Here is a 13924-nt window from a genome sequence, read left to right on the forward strand (position 1 = left end):
TGCTCCCTCAGTACTGGCACTGGGAGTGTCGGCCAGGATTACGGGCTCAAGTCTCTGGAGTGGGGGCTCGAACCCAGGACCCTCTGATTCAGAGATTGCATTGTGTAGCAGGTCAGTGTCTTTATAGATAACACTTGGTCCGTGTGATCTCCCCCACTGGTTTCAATCACCTGAGAGGGTTGGGGTTGAATTTCCCAGAGTATTTATTCCCTTATTGGGCCTCTGTTTCTTGCCTGTCCCAGGAGATGACACGGGTTGTGGAGGGAGAGAGGGGAGGGGGATAGAAGGCGCTCGTCACAGTGTTCCAGTGTGGGGTAGGTTTGATGGGCCTGCTGGCCTTTCCCTGCCTGTGGTTTTCGAATGTTGGTATGTAACTGAAGAGTGTGCACTGCACCTGAGGTCTCAGGATGGGAGAGGCATTGCAGACGCCTGTCTTCGATGGTGTTATTGGAACCGTCTCTGCCTCATGGAACACGTACCCCCCTCTGTATTCCTGCTGCAAGGATTCTGATTCCGCAGTAATTCGGGAGTGGGGAAACACTCGGATATCAGGTCATTCACAATTACATCGTTCACTATTTCCAGCTCATCCCAGCCTGGCACATGTTTCAGAATCGAGGAGACCTGGAAAAAGAACAAGAGACAGTGATATATCAGCAATTGGTAATTTAACTCAGTGAAGTTTTATGAGGAGTTCAATACTTGGGATCAGCTATGGAGAACAGTTTGGGTAAAGTACAGGTTAGATACAGAGTAAAGCTCCCTCTACACTGTCCCATCAAACACTCCCAGGGCAGGTACAGGGTTAGATACAGAGTAAAGCTCCCTCTACACTGTCCCATCAAACACTCCCAGGGCAGGTACAGGGTTAGATACAGAGTAAAGCTCCCTCTACACTGTCCCATCAAACACTCCCAGGGCAGGTACAGGGTTAGATACAGAGTAAAGCTCCCTCTACACTGTCCCATCAAACACTCCCAGGGCAGGTACAGGGTTAGATACAGAGTAAAGCTCCCTCTACACTGTCCCATCAAACACTCCCAGGGCAGGTACAGGGTTAGATACAGAGTAAAGCTCCCTCTACACTGTCCCATCAAACACTCCCAGGGCAGGTACAGGGTTAGATACAGAGTAAAGCTCCCTCTACACTGTCCCATCAAACACTCCCAGGGCAGGTACAAGGTTAGATACAGAGTAAAGCTCCCTCTACACTGTCCCATCAAACACTCCCAGGGCAGGTACAGGGTTAGATACAGAGTAAAGCTCCCTCTACACTGTCCCATCAAACACTCCCAGGGTAGGTACAGGGTTAGATACAGTGTAAAGCTCCTCTACACTGTCCCACCACACAGGTACAGCATGGGTTAGATACAGAGTAAAGCTCCCTCTACACTGTCCCGTCAAACACTCCCGGGGCAGGTACAGGGTTAGATACAGAGTAAAGCTCCCTTGAAGTTGTGATTAGTTAAATCTGGAAGCTGGTCTTTTCTGCTCAGTGTAGGGTTCAGAATCTCATGAGATGGACCCTCTGCCCCCTAAGGTAGAGAGAAGGGGCCAGTGGATGAGCTGACTCTCAGTTACCTGCGTTTTTGGATCTCTTTCCCGGTGATACTTCAGCAGTTCTTTGACCGTCCAATTCTTTTTGTTGCTTTTACTTTCTCCCTTTGTTCCGTCTAAGTTCAGCTTGGAGGCGACTGAGAGATGACAAAGTATGAATTAGAGATCTGTTTGATCTGAATGAGAGTCCAAAAATATATTTTTATATTAAAACAGTGTAATTTATCCTCAAGTGGTCACTTGGAAACGCAGAGTCTGCTGGAGGGCCCACACTTTGGTTGAACGATTCTTACAGGAGTTTTATATCATGGATTTGTGTTCAAATCCCTCCATGGCCCTCGCCCCCCTCCCTATCTCTGTAACCTCCTCCAGCCCCTACAACCCTCCGAGATCTCTGCGTTCCTCCAATTCTGGCCTCTAGCCCATTCCCCGATTCCCATCGCTCCACCATTGGCGGCCGTGCCTTCAGCTGCCTGGGCCCTGAGCTCTGGAATTCCCTCCCTAAACCTCTCCGCCTCTCTCTCCTCCTTTAAGACGCTCCTTAAAACCTCCCTTTTTGAACAAGCTTTTGGTCACCTGTCCTCATGTGGCTCGGTGTCAAATTTTGTCTGATTTACGATCCTCTGAAGCGCCCTGGGATGTCTTACTACGTTAAAGGCACTGGATAAATGGGAGTTGTTATTGGACATGACACTTTTATGAATCTATTACACACAATATTTATGGAAAGTTATTATTAAACTGCAGGAGGCAAGCAACATCACACTCGGTATGCAGGGACTTGGCTCGTTAAGAATTATTTATTCTGTCCAGTCTGGGCACAGTGTAAGATTTGCGGGAAATGATTTGAAAGATGATGGTGGACTGTCAGTGCTGCTGGACCGTGCACAGTTACAGGTGGAGAAGGAGCTTGTGATTTTGGTGGGCTGTGAGAATGTGGACAGGTGATTGCCAGGGTCAGACGCCCGAGAACAGTGAGCATTATAACAGTGAATATAGGAACATAGGAAGAGGAGTAGGCCATTCAGCCCCTCGAGCCTGTTCCACCATTCAATGAGATTATGGTTCACCTGTACCTCAACCTCTTTACCCACGTTGGCTCCGTAATCGATAATAACAAAAACCTATCCATCCCTGTATTGAAATTTTCAACTGAACCCCAACCTCAACAGTTTTTTGCGGCATCCGTACCCCAGTGAGAGTCGGTGTCTGTGGGACCCGTACCCCAGTGAGAGTCGGTGTGTGTGGGACCCGTACCCCAGTGAGAGTCAGTGTGTGTGGGACCCGTACCCCAGTGAGAGTCGGTGTCTGTGGGACCCGTACCCCAGTGAGAGTCGGTGTCTGTGGGACCCGTACCCCAGTGAGAGTCGGTGTGTGTGGGACCCGTACCCCAGTGAGAGTCGGTGTCTGTGGGACCCGTACCCCAGTGAGAGTCGGTGTCTGGGGGACCCGTACCCCAGTGAGAGTCGGTGTCTGTGGGACCCGTACCCCAGTGAGAGTCGGTGTGTGTGGGACCCGTACCCCAGTGAGAGTCGGTGTCTGTGGGACCCGTACCCCAGTGAGAGTCGGTGTGTGTGGGACCCGTACCCCAGTGAGAGTCGGTGTCTGTGGGACCCGTACCCCAGTGAGAGTCGGTGTCTGTGGGACCCGTACCCCAGTGAGAGTCGGTGTGTGTGGGACCCGTACCCCAGTGAGAGTCGGTGTCTGTGGGACCCGTACCCCAGTGAGAGTCGGTGTCTGTGGGACCCGTACCCCAGTGAGTGTCGGTGTCTGTGGGGGCAGGTGATGGCAGAATCTGGGAATTTCTTGGAGGTTCATTTTGGGGTTAGTTTTGTTTACGATACTTTCAATCATTTGCTGCATTGGGGTCACAGTGTGATGGAGGGGAGAGCAAGGCTTCCTGCTACAATTAACGGCCTCAGTGCGATACATGGACCGCCTTGCGCTGTGTAACGAGGTTAACGGCTCGCGATGCTTCAGGATGAAAGTTTCTGTCCGTTTGTGCGTCTCGTGTGTGTCCTCCTTCTTGCCTACGCCTGGCGCTTTCGACTTTCTCCCCTTGTCTCTCCGTGTCACTGTCTGCCCCCCTTCTCCTTCCCTTCCCTGCTGTCTGTACTCACCTGTCCTTCGCTGTAGATACTTTCTGGACTCCATCTCTCCTCTTGCCTTGTTCTTCATCTCTGTAAACTCCAACCAGCACTGGCCCTCGCTGACCCCAGGTCTGTTCCGTTCCATCTCTGCTCTCTGCCCTCTCCGAATCCTTTGCCTGTGCACGTTCTGGTCTTTGAGGGAACCTTTTGCGAGAACACTCTCACTGAGCTCCCCGCACCTTTAAGAACTCCTCAATTACAGCACGTGACTGGTTCCTTAATGTCAGCTGACATCACAGTTTCTCTTCCTGCCTACGCTTTGTCTCCAGTAATTGAGTAGGAACGTGAAGGGACTTGTCTGAGATCCCACATGAAAAGAGTTCACCAGCTCTCTGGATATCATATAATATAATAATGTCAATTCACTGGAGAGACTGGAGAAGCTGGGATTGTTCTCCTTAGAGCAGAGAAGGTTAAGGGGAGATTTAATCGAGGTGTTCAAAATCACAAAGGGGTTTTGATGGAGTAAATAAGGAGAAACTGTTTCCAGTGGCAGGAGGGTCGGTGACCAGAGGACACAGATTTAAGATAATCGGCAAAAGAACCAGAGGGGGAGATGAGGAGAATGTTTTTACGCAGCGAGTTGTTCTGATCTGGAATGCGCTGCCTGAAAGGACGGTGGAAGCAGATTCAATAATAACTTTCAAAAGGGAATTGGATAAAATACTTGAAGGGGAAAAATTAACAGGGCGATGGGGAAAGAGCAGGGGGGGAGTGGGACTAATTGGATAGATCTCCCAGGCCGGACGGCCTCCTTCTGCGCTGTAAGATTCTGGAGCAGGTTGCCGCATATTGAACTAATCTAGCATTATGGAGATGATTGTTTGTGTCTAGTGTTTCCTCCCGCCCTTTGTGTGAGGAAGTGCTTCCCGACATCACCCCGAACGGCCTGGCTCTAATTTTAAGGTTCTGCCCCCTTGTTCTGGACTCCCCCCACCAGAGGAAATAGTTTCTCTCTATCGACCCTATCAAATCCTTTAATCATCTTAAACACCTCGATTAGATCACCCCTTAATCTTCTACACTCGAGGGAATACAAGCCCAGTCTCTGCCAGCTTAATTTAACCCTTTAAGCCCGGGTGCCTGGAGTTCTCTGCTGGGTTTCCCCGAGCCCTGTGGGAGTTCTCTGCTGGGTTTCCCTGAGCCCAGTGGGAGTTTTATGCTGGGTTTCCCTGAGCCCTGTGGGAGTTCTCTGCTGGGTTTCCCTGAGCCCTGTGGGAGTTCTCTGCTGGGTTTCCCCGAGCCCTGTGGGAGTTCTCTGCTGGGTTTCCCTGAGCCCTGTGGGAGTTCTCTGCTGGGTTTCCCCGAGCCCAGTGGGAGTTCTCTGCTGGGTTTCCCCGAGCCCTGTGGGAGTTCTCTGCTGGGTTTCCCTGAGCCCAGTGGGAGTTTTATGCTGGGTTTCCCTGAGCCCAGTGGGAGTTCTCTGCTGGGTTTCCCTGAGCCCTGTGGGAGTTCTCTGCTGGGTTTCCCTGAGCCCAGTGGGAGTTCTCTGCTGGGTTTCCCTGAGCCCTGTGGGAGTTCTCTGCTGGGTTTCCCTGAGCCCAGTGGGAGTTCTCTGCTGGGTTTCCCCGAGCCCTGTGGGAGTTCTCTGCTGGGTTTCCCTGAGCCCAGTGGGAGTTTTATGCTGGGTTTCCCTGAGCCCTGTGGGAGTTCTCTGCTGGGTTTCCCTGAGCCCAGTGGGAGTTTTATGCTGGGTTTCCCTGAGCCCAGTGGGAGTTTTATGCTGGGTTTCCCTGAGCCCAGTGGGAGTTTTATGCTGGGTTTCTCTGAGCCCAGAGGGAGTTTTATGCTGGGTTTCCCTGAGCCCTGTGGGAGTTCTCTGCTGGGTTTCCCTGAGCCCAGTGGGAGTTTTATGCTGGGTTTCCCTGAGCCCAGTGGGAGTTTTATGCTGGGTTTCTCTGAGCCCAGAGGGAGTTTTATGCTGGGTTTCCCTGAGCCCTGCGGGAGTTCTCTGCTGGGTTTCCCTGAGCCCAGTGGGAGCTTTCTGCTGGGTTTCTCTGAGCCCAGAGGGAGTTTTATGCTGGGTTTCCCTGAGCCCTGCGGGAGTTCTCTGCTGGGTTTCCCTGAGCCCAGTGGGAGCTTTCTGCTGGGTTTCTCTGAGCCCTGCGGGTGCCCGGAGCCCTCTGCTGGGGGACATGACCTGCAGCTGATGGAGGAGGTTTGGGGGTTCTGTAGAGCTCGTGGGGGGAGGTGCAGCTGCATTGCATCACAGGGTCAGAGGTTAACCCGAGGTAAGTGTGACCGAGACCGGGTCCCAATTAGTGCAATAGAGTTCTTCAGAAACACAGTCAAGTGGGAACAACATGTAACGGAGGGTGAATGGGGGAGGGAGAGGGTTATGAACATCGTTGCCAGGCTAGACCCTGGAGTCTCCGAATGAGGATGGGGCTTTGTTACGGATACAGAGCCTAGTCTCGGGCGGGGGAGATCGGAGTGAGAGCTGACCAGCTGCCATCTGGGAAAGTAGAAGCTCGTAATTCCAAGGGAGCAATCAAGGACTCAGCGATTAAAACATGAGCGAGGGACATCCTAATACCTAATCATTTCTACATTATATAAAAATACCAGTCTGGAGGCAGGGACGCAAAGGTCATTCATTGATTCTTGCCCATCTGTAGCCCTGGCTCACCGATCCTGTGAGCTGGGAGGGTGGCTCCGCCCGACCTCCCACCATCCCACAATGGGCCTGAGGCCGAGGGCCCAGGCTCACCTTGACCAGGGCAGGCCAGACATCCGGAGAGACAGTAATCAGCAACGGTCCCTCCCTTCCCGTCCCCCACAACCATGTGCCTATGTGCCTGCCTGCTGTTAGCACATTGCACAAAACCACAGAGGTTTAAACTATCAATGGGGTCAAGGGACCACTGGAGAGAAAAGATTGAGAGATATAGAGAGAAGGTGGGATTGGGGGATATAGGGAGAAGGTGGGATTGGGGGATATGGGGAGAATGTGGGATTGGGGGATATGGGGAGAAGGTGGGATTGGGGGATATAGGGAGAAGGTGGGATTGGGGGATATGGGGAGAATGTGGGATTGGGGGATATAGGGAGAATGTGGGATTGGGGGATATAGGGAGAAGGTGGGATTGGGGGATATAGGGAGAAGGTGGGATTGGGGGATATGGGGAGAAGGTGGGATTGGGGGATATGGGGAGAATGTGGGATTGGGGGATATGGGGAGAAGGTGGGATTGGGGGATATAGGGAGAAGGTGGGATTGGGGGATATGGGGAGAATGTGGGATTGGGGGATATGGGGAGAATGTGGGATTGGGGGATATGGGGAGAAGGTGGGATTGGGGGATATTGGGTGAAGGTGGGATTGGGGGATATTGGGTGAAGGTGGGATTGGGGGATATTGGGTGAAGATGGGATTGGGGGATATGGGGAGAAGGTGGGATTGGGGGATATGGGGAGAAGGTGGGATTGGGGGATATTGGGTGAAGGTGGGATTGGGGGATATGGGGAGAAGGTGGGATTGGGGGATGTGGGGTGTAGGTGGGATTGGGGGATGTGGGGTGTGGGTGGGATTGGGGGATGTGGGGTGTAGGTGGGATTGGGGGATGTGGGGTGTGGGTGGGATTGGGGGGTCTGGGGTGTAGGTGGGATTGGGGGTCCGGGGTGTGGGTGGGATTGGGGGGTCTGGGGTGTGGGTGGGATTGGGGGATGTGGGGTGTAGGTGGGATTGGGGGGTCTGGGGTGTGGGTGGGATTGGGGGGTCTGGGGTGTGGGTGGGATTGGGGGGTCTGGGGTGTGGGTGGGATTGGGGGGTCTGGGGTGTGGGTGGGATTGGGGGATGTGGGGTGTGGGTGGGATTGGGGGGTCTGGGGTATGGGTGGGATTGGGGGGTCTGGGGTGTGGGTGGGATTGGGGGGTCTGGGGTGTGGGTGGGATTGGGGGATGTGGGGTGTGGGTGGGATTGGGGGGTCTGGGGTGTGGGTGGGATTGGGGGGTCTGGGGTGTGGGTGGGATTGGGGGGTCTGGGGTGTGGGTGGGATTGGGGGGTCTGGGGTGTAGGGCGGTGTGAAATGGTCGGGTTTTTTGGCCCAGTGACCCTTTTCTTTTCCTAATGATTTCTTCTCCTTTCTTTAATAGACGTAGGACTTGCCTTCAAGGATTCCCTCGGAGATACAGGTTAAAGAATTACTGCCAGCCTGGGGAATGGGTGAGCAAGGAGGAAGCCATTCAAATATATAACGATGACACCAGAACTGAGAGGTTATAACGATCCGGAAAGGCTGAACAGGCTGGAGCTTTTCTCTCTCGAAAAGGGAAGGCTGAGGGGTGACCTGATCGAGGTCTGTAAGATTATGAAGGGGTTCGATAGGGTAGATGTAGAGAAGATGTTTCCACTTGTGGGGGAGACCAGAACTAGGGGTCATAAATATAAGATCGTCACTAATAAATCCAATGGGGAATTCAGGAGAAACTTCTTTACCCAGAGAGTGGTGAGAATGTGGAACTCGCTCCCACAAGGAGTAGTTGAGGTGAATAGTGTAGATGGATTTAAGGGGAAGCTCGATAAACACACGAGGGAGAAAGGAATAGAAGGATATGGTGATAGGGTGAGATGAAGTAGGGAGGGAGGAGGCTCGAGTGGAGCATAAACACCGGGATAGACCAGATGGGCCGAATGGCCTGTTTCTGTGCTGTAGTTTTGATGTAACTCGATATATTACGGCCGTGCTGTTGTAATCTGAGACTGAATGAAATCTTGACCTGAACAGTAACCCTCCTCTGGTTTGTACAAGTGCTGAATGAACTGGTGGTTGAGTGTGATCCTGTAACTAGGTGAATGCTTCTCTGTACATAACAACGCCTGAAACTATTAGTGAAACTCTCTTTTACTTTTAAATAAACGGCATTGAGCAACAGTTGGAAGCTTCACTGCTTTTAATTTATACATCAACCCACTTAACCAACCCATTGGTGGAGAACATTCTCCTCCATTATAGGGGTCTGTACCCCTCTCCCCACAGACTGGGATCCTGTCCCCAGGGGAGTATTAGATTATAGGGGTCTGTACCCCACAGTCTCTGTCCTGTCCCCCGGGGAGTATTAGATTATCAAGGTCTGTACCCCACAGTCTCCGTCCTGTCCCCCAGGGGAGTATTAGATTATCGGGGTCTGTACCCCACAGTCTCCGTCCTGTCCCCCGGGGAGTATTAGATTATCGGGGTCTGTACCCCACAGTCTCTGTCCTGTCCCCAGGGGAGTATTAGATTATTGGGGTCTGTACCCCACAGTCTTCGTCCTGTCCCCCGGGGAGTATTAGATTATTGGGGTCTGTACCCCACAGTCTCCGTCCTGTCCCCAGGGGAGTATTAGATTATTGGGGTCTGTACCCCACAGTCTCCGTCCTGTCCCCCAGGGGAGTATTAGATGATTGGGGTCTGTACCCCACAGTCTCCGTCCTGTCCCCCAGGGGAGTATTAGATTATCAGGGTCTGTACCCCACAGTCTCTGTCATGTCCCCCGGGGAGTATTAGATTATCGGGGTCTGTACCCCACAGTCTCAGTCCTGTCCCCAGGGGAGTATTAGATTATCGGGGTCTGTACCCCACAGTCTCCGTCCTGTCCCCAGGGGAGTATTAGATTATCAGGGTCTGTACCCCACAGTCTCTGTCCTGTCCCCCGGGGAGTATTATATTATCAGGGTCTGTACCCCACAGTCTCCGTCCTGTCCCCCGGGGAGTATTAGATTATCAGGGTCTGTACCCCACAGTCTCCGTCCTGTCCCACCAGGAGTATTAGATTATCGGGGTCTGTACCCCACAGTCTCTGTCCTGTCCCCTGGGGAGTATTAGATTATCGGGGTCTGTACCCCACAGTCTCTGTCCTGTCCCCAGGGGAGTGTTAGATTATTGGGGTCTGTACCCCACAGTCTCCGTCCTGTCTCCAGGGGAGTATTAGATGATTGGGGTCTGTACCCCACAGTCTCCGTCCTGTCCCCCGGGGAGTATTAGATTATCGGGGTCTGTACCCCACAGTCTCCGTCCTGTCCCCCAGGGAGTGTTAGATTATTGGGGTCTGTACCCCACAGTCTTCGTCCTGTCCCCCGGGGAGTATTAGATTATCGGGGTCTGTACCCCACAGTCTCCGTCCTGTCCCCCGGGGAGTATTAGATTATCAGGGTCTGTACCCCACAGTCTCCGTCCTGTCCCCCAGGGGAGTATTAGATTATTGGGGTCTGTACCCCACAGTCTCCGTCCTGTCCCCCAGGGGAGTATTAGATTATTGGGGTCTGTACCCCACAGTCTCCGTCCTGTCTCCAGGGGAGTATTAGATTATTGGGGTCTGTACCCCACAGTCTCCGTCCTGTCTCCAGGGGAGTATTAGATTATTGGGGTCTGTACCTCACAGTCTCCGTCCTGTCCCCCGGGGAGTATTAGATTATTGGGGTCTGTACCCCACAGTCTCCGTCCTGTCCCCAGGGGAGTATTAGATTATTGGGGTCTGTACCCCACAGTCTCCGTCCTGTCCCCCAGGGGAGTATTAGATGATTGGGGTCTGTACCCCACAGTCTCCGTCCTGTCCCCCAGGGGAGTATTAGATTATCAGGGTCTGTACCCCAGAGTCTCTGTCCTGTCCCCCGGGGAGTATTAGATTATCGGGGTCTGTACCCCACAGTCTCCGTCCTGTCCCCCAGGGGAGTATTAGATTATTGGGGTCTGTACCCCACAGTCTCCGTCCTGTCCCCCAGGGGAGTATTAGATTATTGGGGTCTGTACCCCACAGTCTCCGTCCTGTCTCCAGGGGAGTATTAGATTATTGGGGTCTGTACCCCACAGTCTCCGTCCTGTCCCCCGGGGAGTATTAGATTATCAGGGTCTGTACCCCACAGTCTCCGTCCTGTCCCCCGGGGAGTATTAGATTATCAGGGTCTGTACCCCACAGTCTCTGTCCTGTCCCCCGGGGAGTATTAGATTATCAGGGTCTGTACCCCACAGTCTCCGTCCTGTCCCCCGGGGAGTATTAGATTATCAGGGTCTGTACCCCACAGTCTCTGTCCTGTCCCCCGGGGAGTATTAGATTATCAGGGTCTGTACCCCACAGTCTCTGTCCTGTCCCCCGGGGAGTATTAGATTATCAGGGTCTGTACCCCACAGTCTCTGTCCTGTCCCCCGGGGAGTATTAGATTATCAGGGTCTGTACCCCACAGTCTCTGTCCTGTCCCCCGGGGAGTATTAGATTATCAGGGTCTGTACCCCACAGTCTCCGTCCTGTCCCCCGGGGAGTATTAGATTATTGGGGTCTGTACCCCACAGTCTTCGTCCTGTCCCCCGGGGAGTATTAGATTATCGGGGTCTGTACCCCACAGTCTCCGTCCTGTCCCCCGGGGAGTATTAGATTATCAGGGTCTGTACCCCACAGTCTCCGTCCTGTCCCCCAGGGGAGTATTAGATTATTGGGGTCTGTACCCCACAGTCTCCGTCCTGTCCCCCAGGGGAGTATTAGATTATTGGGGTCTGTACCCCACAGTCTCCGTCCTGTCTCCAGGGGAGTATTAGATTATTGGGGTCTGTACCCCACAGTCTCCGTCCTGTCTCCAGGGGAGTATTAGATTATTGGGGTCTGTACCTCACAGTCTCCGTCCTGTCCCCCGGGGAGTATTAGATTATTGGGGTCTGTACCCCACAGTCTCCGTCCTGTCCCCAGGGGAGTATTAGATTATTGGGGTCTGTACCCCACAGTCTCCGTCCTGTCCCCCAGGGGAGTATTAGATGATTGGGGTCTGTACCCCACAGTCTCCGTCCTGTCCCCCAGGGGAGTATTAGATTATCAGGGTCTGTACCCCAGAGTCTCTGTCCTGTCCCCCGGGGAGTATTAGATTATCGGGGTCTGTACCCCACAGTCTCCGTCCTGTCCCCCAGGGGAGTATTAGATTATTGGGGTCTGTACCCCACAGTCTCCGTCCTGTCCCCCAGGGGAGTATTAGATTATTGGGGTCTGTACCCCACAGTCTCCGTCCTGTCTCCAGGGGAGTATTAGATTATTGGGGTCTGTACCCCACAGTCTCCGTCCTGTCCCCCGGGGAGTATTAGATTATCAGGGTCTGTACCCCACAGTCTCCGTCCTGTCCCCCGGGGAGTATTAGATTATCAGGGTCTGTACCCCACAGTCTCTGTCCTGTCCCCCGGGGAGTATTAGATTATCAGGGTCTGTACCCCACAGTCTCCGTCCTGTCCCCCGGGGAGTATTAGATTATCAGGGTCTGTACCCCACAGTCTCCGTCCTGTCCCCCGGGGAGTATTAGATTATTGGGGTCTGTACCCCACAGTCTCCGTCCTGTCTCCAGGGGAGTATTAGATTATCAGGGTCTGTACCCCACAGTCTCCGTCCTGTCCCCCGGGGAGTATTAGATTATCAGGGTCTGTACCCCACAGTCTCTGTCCTGTCCCCCGGGGAGTATTAGATTATTGGGGTCTGTACCCCACAGTCTCCGTCCTGTCCCCAGGGGAGTATTAGATTATCAGGGTCTGTACCCCACAGTCTCTGTCCTGTCCCCCGGGGAGTATTAGATTATCAGGGTCTGTACCCCACAGTCTCTGTCCTGTCCCCCGGGGAGTATTAGATTATTGGGGTCTGTACCCCACAGTCTCCGTCCTGTCCCACCAGGAGTATTAGATTATTGGGGTCTGTACCCCACAGTCTCTGTCCTGTCCCCGGGGAGTATTAGATTATCAGGGTCTGTACCCCACAGTCTCCGTCCTGTCCCACCAGGAGTATTAGATTATTGGGGTCTGTACCCCACAGTCTCTGTCCTGTCCCCGGGGAGTATTAGATTATCAGGGTCTGTACCCCACAGTCTCTGTCCTGTCCTCCAGGGGAGTATCAGATTATTGGGGTCTGTACCCCACAGTCTCTGTCCTGTCCTCCAGGGGAGTATTAGATTATTGGGGTCTGTACCCCACAGTCTCCGTCCTGTCCCACCAGGAGTATTCGATTATTGGGGTCTGTACCCCACAGTCTCTGTCCTGTCCTCCAGGGGAGTATCAGATTATCGGGGTCTGTACCCCACAGTCTCCGTCCTGTCCCACCAGGAGTATTCGATTATTGGGGTCTGTACCCCACAGTCTCTGTCCTGTCCCACCAGGAGTATTAGATTATCGGGGTCTGTACCCCACAGTCTCCGTCCTGTCCCACCAGGAGTATTAGATTATCGGGGTCTGTACCCCATAGTCTCCGTCCTGTCCCGCCAGGAGTATTCGATTATTGGGGTCTGTACCTCTCTCCTCACAGACTCTGTCATGTCCATGTGGGGTATTATCCTGGATGGAGAAAAGGGGGAGCATAAAATAGAGCAAAGAAGTGTTTAATATGAACCCCTCGATTAGATTCCAGTCTGTAACTCACTCCTGGGTATCTGTTATTCTATATATAAACCCCCCCGAACCCCTCGATTAGATTCCAGTCTGTAACTCACTCCCGGGTATCTGTTATTCTATATATAAACCCAACGAACCCCTCGATTAGATTCCAGTCTGTAACGCACTCCCGGGTATCTGTTATTCTATATATAAACCCCCCCGAACCCCTCGATTAGATTCCAGTCTGTAACTCACTCCCGGGTATCTGTTATTCTATATATAAACCCCCCGAACCCCTCGATTGGATTCCAGTCTGTAACTCACTCCCGGGTATCTGTTATTCTATATATAAACCCCCCCGAACCCCTCGATTAGATTCCAGTCTGTAACTCACTCCCGGGTATCTGTTATTCTATATATAAACCCCCTGAACCCCTTGATTAGATTCCAGTCTGTAACTCACTCCCGGGTATCTGTTATTCTATATATAAACCCCCCCGAACCCCTCAATTAGATTCCAGTCTGTAACTCACTCCCGGGTATCTGTTATTCTATATATAAACACCCCCGAACCCCTCAATTAGATTCCAGTCTGTAACTCACTCCCGGGTATCTGTTATTCTATATATAAACCCCCCCGAACCCCTCGATTAGATTCCAGTCTGTAACTCACTCCCGGGTTGACCCATTGTGTTGAGCTGAGCCTGACTTTCACTCCATTGAATGGCGTTGATGCTGTGACCTTTTGAGCTACTTGTCAGGAACCAGACCCAGGAGACAGACAGAGATACCATGTCCTCCTACTCGACTGGATATCTGTCTGGGTTCAACCAAATCTTCAGACGTCTGATCCTCATCACCCAGCCCTATGGGATATTTATCAGTCTTATTGATGTCTGGGTTTCAAA

Source organism: Heptranchias perlo, chromosome 42, assembly GCF_035084215.1.
Source record: "Heptranchias perlo isolate sHepPer1 chromosome 42, sHepPer1.hap1, whole genome shotgun sequence".
Lineage (NCBI taxonomy): Eukaryota > Metazoa > Chordata > Chondrichthyes > Hexanchiformes > Hexanchidae > Heptranchias > Heptranchias perlo.